Source organism: Capsicum annuum, chromosome 8 (assembly GCF_002878395.1).
Source record: "Capsicum annuum cultivar UCD-10X-F1 chromosome 8, UCD10Xv1.1, whole genome shotgun sequence".
Classification (NCBI taxonomy): domain Eukaryota; kingdom Viridiplantae; phylum Streptophyta; class Magnoliopsida; order Solanales; family Solanaceae; genus Capsicum; species Capsicum annuum.
In genome coordinates, this window is record NC_061118.1 from 30,603,471 (window position 1) to 30,609,788 (window position 6,318).

At 30.3% G+C, this 6,318-nt stretch overlaps 1 pseudogene; it reads right to left on the bottom strand.

The window, feature by feature from the left end:
• Nucleotides 1-2,406: 2,406 nt before the first annotated feature.
• LOC107879001 lies at nucleotides 2,407-3,387 on the bottom strand (annotated as a pseudogene).
• Between the last annotated feature and the right edge of the window lie 2,931 nt (nucleotides 3,388-6,318).

A 6,318-nucleotide genomic window follows, 5' to 3' on the forward strand; every position in this document is an offset into this window, starting at 1 on the left:
ATACACAAAATCTATAAATACAAAACAATGATCTCACACAGAAACAACAAAAGTCACATATATACATGGAAATAGAAAATCTATAAACACAAAATCCTAATTCCAACTTCCCAAAATCAAAATTCACATGCAGTCATATACTAAACAGTAAACACACACATATACACTGAGTGAAGGGATAAATAAAAGGGTACATGTTTAATATCACAGAGTTACCTTAAAATTCGTTGGTCCGCTATCTTTCAAATGACCACTACCTGATAAGAATAGAATAAAATATGTATTTAGGAAACATCACTGCAGGGTATAACTATAAAAGGTCATTAGCTGACATATATAACTCATCATGCTAAGAGTAATCAAGAACTATAGGGTCATTAATAAAATAATCAGGCTCAGGAAAGAAGCCAACAGGATACTTACAGATTGTCATAATATCATGTATCTAAATATTAAATATCCAAGAGTGTTTGCACCAACAAAAAATTAAATAACAAAAAGATTGAGCTAGCACCATGGGTCATTAACAAAATAATAATCATGTACACAAAAAAGCTAAAAAAAATACATAAACATTGTCAATCTCCTCAATGTTTCTACATATTAGATGTCTAAAAGTGTTTGAACCAACAAATAGTCAAACAACAGAAAGAGTAAGCTAACATTATGGGACATTAACAAAATAAAAAAGTCATGGTTCATCCTCAAAATAAACATCATTTTCAGACTCATCTACAAACTCATCTTCATACTCTTCTTCATACATATCTTTAGGCTCGTCTTCAGACTCATTGTTATGCTCAACTTCAAGTTCTTCAATAAGAAATCCTTTGACATCTACATCAATAATTATTTTTGGAATATCATTTCTTATTAAGATAACTTCACCGTTATCATCCGGTATAGATGGGCCCACAAAATATTCAGAAGGCTTATTTTCATAACTTTCTGAGGTTTTAGACTCAACCTAGTCACTTATGTTAAACAAGTCTCTCAGAACAGTTATCATAATATAATGTCTATCTTGATCATATGGATCTTTCACATAGAAGCACTGGTGTACTTGAGATGCTAGCACAAAAGGTTCTACCAAAAAGCACTTCTTGTTGAAGTAGATGTAAGTAAGGCGATAAATATCTTTTTCAACCTCATACTAGTCATAATTGAATAAAATAATCTTAAAATAGCCATAATAGTCTAACTCTAGTATATCAAATATTCTACCATAATAAGTTAAATCTGCATGAACATGATTTTTATCCTTTGAACTTGCAATTAAGGCAACTAATGTAACATCACTATTTTATATTTTATGGCTTGCATCACGCTGCCTAATATGGAATCTATATCCATTAATAAGATACCCAAAATATCTTTAAGCAACTCAATTTGGTCCTCTAGAAAATTCTTTTATCATATCAGGCACATCATCTTGCAAAGCACGAGTTTCAAACCATTCAGAGCAGTTTTGACTATGATTCTTAGACTTGCTCTATTTAGATCTTCGCAAGATCTCTACATAATAAGTATTGTTATTCATTAGAATAATAAATACAACAGGTTAAAAACTATTTGTAAAAAGAAAATACTATAAGTGACTAAAGTACCTAATATACTCTTGAACTTCATCACAATTGGCCAATAAATACACATGCGCCTGATTTAGTGACTTATTATCTAAAATAGTAGTTGCATTTTTCATTGATCCTAAAGGAAAACCTTTGCAAGGGAACAAACAAAAATTTTGTGCATCACCTGAGCTATACTCATTATCATTTTGAGGTCTTCTATTAAATCTGATTCATACACCCCCATGAAAATATCTAGAGCATTAACTTAAACACTCTTCAACCATATATGCCTCTGCTATGGATCCTTTGGGACAATATCTATTGATAACATATAATTTAAACGTATATATATCTCTTTCTGACACTACTGAAAATTAACCCTATGGCAATAAACTTTTTAGCGATGGTTAATAAAGCATTGCAATAGGTGATCTATTGCAACACTTTCAAGAGTTGCCAAAAATAATTATTCTATTATCTATAATTTAACACTATAGCCATCGCTTTTGACATTAAGCATTACAATTGATGAATAAAATAAGCTATAGCAACACTTATTTTATTCTCTCCATTTTGACGGAAAATTTTATCAAGTCCGCCAAAAAAAATATTTTAATAAACCTTTTCTTGGACTTTCAGTCGATGATTACCCTAATTGCTAAAGGTTCTGTGGAAGGAGATCTGTATAACTCAGTGGGAGATTGGTCGGTGACAAATTTTAGGGATTTTGTTGTAACTTTGTGGGATTTTTGGGGATTTTGCTGTAGCTGTAACTCAAGTGTTCTTCCAAGGAATTTTTGCGTTCATTATCAGTAAGTTGTCACTCAATTTTGACCTAATTTTTGGGTATTTTTCTTCTTTTTAGAATTATTACTTGTGGTGCCCAGCCACGGATCAAAAGCCCTCTTTCTTTTGTTCTTTCTTCAAATCCATTTTCTGATATCTAGTTCTCTATTGGTGCTTGTATTTTCCCTGATTTTATGACTAAAATAAATGAATAACCTATAGCTTCGAGGCCTAAATACAACTCCACAAATTGCTCAACTTTGGTATGGCTAATGCTTCTAAAACATGCATACACAATAGACTCAGGCTGGCAAGAATAAAAATATTTCTTTAAATAGTTTTCTTTGTCAAATGAAACCCTATTCACTCTCTACATTTTATCTACAGTGTCATTGTTACAAAGGGACGAAGGTCCAATACACCAAACTCTACGATCTTTAAGTTTTCAGAATTTAGCAATGTATCTTTGTTCCAACTCCTCGAAAGTATTGATTAAAACCCTATAGGATCTTGTTTCATTTGCTCAAATTTTGTCTCAAATATCTTGCACACAAAGGGTTGGTGAAGGATTGAATGTTGAAGGCAGCTGAACTTTGGTTACTTTAATTCTATTAGGCAAATCAGGTATGACAAAAGGCCCTGATTCAGAAATTTTGTTTTGATCCTTCATGATGTACAAGCTATGCATACATAATTGGTTAAAACAACTCGTTCTATCAAAAATAATTCTTGGAATTTGAAACTTATCAGCTGTCTCAGTAGTCCAAGCAATATGCTTATCAGAAATAATGCAATTCGGCTTAGGCTTTATCTTAGCAAGTAATTTTTCAGCTTGGTTTTGTAGCATATCAATTGCAGTAAAGAAATTTCTTCGATAAGCTGTATCAGGCAGAACATCTGCACTTTTATATCCCTCTGGAAACCCCACTTCCTTGGCTAGAAATTTGAGTTCAAGTACCCAAATAAAGAGTCCAGAACCGATGGCACGATGAATTACTGTAGTGAATCGAATAACATTAAGAGGTTTCATATATGCTACTGCTGTAATTTTTAAATAACTGGGCTCTGATACCATTAGTAGGGGGTGCGGATAACTAACTTGTGAAATAGATCTATTATATGTATAATGAATCTATTTTTCTTTGTGCGTGGATATTTCTTAAATTTTGTTTCAATATCTTTTAATGATTTATTCTTTTCGTAAGATGTATTCATTAATTTGTATAGTTTATTAGTTTATCCTGTAGTAATTGCAGAGTTACAGATTTCTGTATAATAATTTATCCTAATTGTAATGTAATGTATATCTAATTCTAGATTTTCAATGTTATTTATTATCTTGTGTTGTTCTTCTCGTAGCGAGTTTTTTAAATTATATAAACTATCAGATGTACTTTTTTCTAAATTTTCTAAGGATTCTTCTATCCATATTAATTTTTTTTTTAGATTCTCCATTATTGTTCTAATTCGGTTTCTATAATTAATTTCTTTATTTAGATTATCTTAATTTTCTCTAGTTTTTCTAATATATTCTAACATCTCTTAATCTGAATAATATCCATCTGGGTAATTATCCAGGTATAACTGTGCTATCCAATTTATAGTTTCAATTTCATAGTCTAATACTTTTTCTAATATTGTTTTCTTGATATCTATAATTTCTATATCTCTAAGTATATATAAGATTAAGACTTTAAGATTATCTATCATTTAAAATTGACTAAATGTTTTATTAAAATTTTTTGTAATTGTTTGTTTTAGTCTTAGTAGTTCTTGTATATTTTCATTAAGAAATTCTATATATTTTATATCTTTAGTTTCCATGTATTTGTCTAAATTTACTTTCATCTGTTTTCTATTAACTATATGTTTCTCATATCTTTTTCCAAAAATTCTAGATATATGTAATTTATCATGGTAAGTGTAAGTATTTGTAGGAGTAGTTAGGTAGATATGGTATGTAATTTATTCTAGTCATATAATATTTACCAAATGCTTTTTCTAACATGATTTTTCTTATATCTACTACTTTTATATCCTTAAGTGCATACAAAATAAGTATTTTAAATTTATCTACCATTAGATCAGATAAATAATTATTCATTTTCATAAAATTGCTATTTTCAAAATATTCCCTTCAATCATGTACATAACAAAATATGGTCATCTTAGATTACTATATACTAGATTATTCTTAAATAACATGTTCTTCGGTTACTATTAGCATGGTAATCTGGATATTTTTTCCTTAAACAGCACCTCTACTCTGGTTACTCCCTACCACGGCTTCTTGCCTCATTGGTTTCACCTTTAGGATGGCATAGTTCTTAGGGATTTTTCTCCGTTTTCACTTTGCTAATAAACTTTTTAACATATTATTCTTCGAATAATTCTACTATAAAGTAACTAACATGAATTTATTTTACCATACCATGATTGTTGGGAATTATGAATTTAGCTATTCATAATCATAAATAAATATACCTGTTCAGGTAGGTTTAATATTTCTAAGTTTTGTTCCTCCATAGCTTTTTTCATTGAAATAAATCTGTTTTTTAATAACTAAGCAAAATATTTGTTGTGGACAGGAGAGAGTATTTGTGCTTCAACACATGAAGGCTTGCTTTGCAATGCCTTCGGTTCATCTTATTTATAGACTGAATGAATCTTTACAAGAATCTGCACATTTTTAAAATTAATCTACTTTACAATAAAGTCTTCTAATAAGACAAAAATCATTAATGCCTAGACTAATAATAGTCAAAAAGCCTAAAGCCTAAAAAGTCTAAAAAAGTCTAAAAATCTAGCCTATACAAAAATTTTCAATACGTTACGTAAAATGAATTGTGAAAGTCTACATGTTGCTTTCACAATTTAATAGCTTGTCTTCTATTATCACTCCATTGATATCTTCTTGTTGTCGTATCTGCTGCTTTTCCATTATTGCTTCTTATCTTGTATCTTCCAGCTGGCGTTCTTATCTACTTGGTTGATTTTTCTTCTATTCTAGCTGGACTTCTGGGATATCATTATATCCTCCATTATATTTTGAACATTTATGATCTGGATATTTATGTCCAATTGTCTTGCAATATCTGGTTAATAGTTCTTCCGAAATAAATTTTTCTCTGATAGCTCTGGCAATAGGTTCTGTCTTTGGTTTGAGTAACATCAGAATCCATTGCCTAATAGTTTCCATATCTTTTTCTCATAATTCCTTTGAATTTGAATATATTAGTACATGATTTCTTGAATAATAACTCCATATGGGATTTTGGTTGCAGTATGTGTTCGCTAGCTCTTGGAAAATTGTAGATAGTCCGATAATTCTCTTATTCGTATAAAATTTTGGTATCTCAATTCTAGGTATTTCTGGTTGTGGATTAATATCTTGTGGTCTAATCATGTCTCATGTCATTCCTATCTTTACAACTTGTATGGGTTTTTTAACTTCATCATATAATATCTCTACTGGTGCCGTGTAAATTTTTATAAAAAATAGGGTACCTTTGGTTATTCTTTTAAAAATGCTAAATGCTTCATATATTTCCGGTATAGTGGATATCTCATTTCCGTCAGAGGTATATACAGTACTGAGTAGTCCATATTCATAGCAAGTTTTAACTAGACTTGGTTTGGTTTTAGGTAAAGCAATTAGCTTATTATATCCGGTCAATCTCTGGGTTATATAGTTTGTATCTAGTTCTTGGATGTTTATAGCTCTGGGGTTAGTATTTAAAAAGGTTTGCACATTGTAGATATGTCCGGGCTGTGTAGTTGTAAGCCTTTTTGTCTTGGTTTAGGCTATCTCGGTATGTGGTAATTTGTGGGGGTATAAACATAGGATCTTTTGATGTATTTGGTATATATGGTTTATCAAATAGCTTGTTTAGGTTCATATTTGTGTTTTTCCTAACTCCTTTGCTTGTACCTGCAGAAGTAGATTGATAAACGTTATGGG